Source organism: Penaeus monodon, chromosome 19 (genome assembly GCF_015228065.2).
Source record: "Penaeus monodon isolate SGIC_2016 chromosome 19, NSTDA_Pmon_1, whole genome shotgun sequence".
Taxonomy (NCBI): Eukaryota; Metazoa; Arthropoda; class Malacostraca; order Decapoda; family Penaeidae; genus Penaeus; species Penaeus monodon.
This window is the reverse complement of record NC_051404.1, coordinates 30,335,769-30,336,013: the sequence shown is the minus strand read 5'-3', so window position 1 is coordinate 30,336,013 and position 245 is coordinate 30,335,769. Positions and strand designations below refer to the sequence as shown.

The 245-nt window shown below is 28.6% G+C and overlaps 1 protein-coding gene across 1 annotated transcript in view; it reads left to right on the top strand.

Moving 5' to 3' along the window:
* Positions 1-245, top strand: part of LOC119585163 (ATM interactor-like) — a 59,398-nt gene that overhangs the window by 57,516 nt on the left and 1,637 nt on the right. The gene's annotated exons all lie outside the window — the stretch shown is intronic.

The following is a 245-nucleotide window of genomic DNA, read 5'->3' as shown; positions in this document are numbered from 1 at the left end:
ACAAAAATTACTGTCATCCATCTGAAACCAGTTTTTAAATAGTAGATGGAATCTGGGTTTTCTTTTCTGACACTTTCTCTTCAGATTCACTTATGCCAGCATATGAATATTTGACAGGGTTTTTGTTCTTGTTCTTTATATGGCACATAATTTTTTTCAGTTATTATTCGAAAATAAGTAAAATATATAGCATAAAGTGACAGTTGTGAATTACATTAGTTTTGAGATACATCAAAATCATAGAA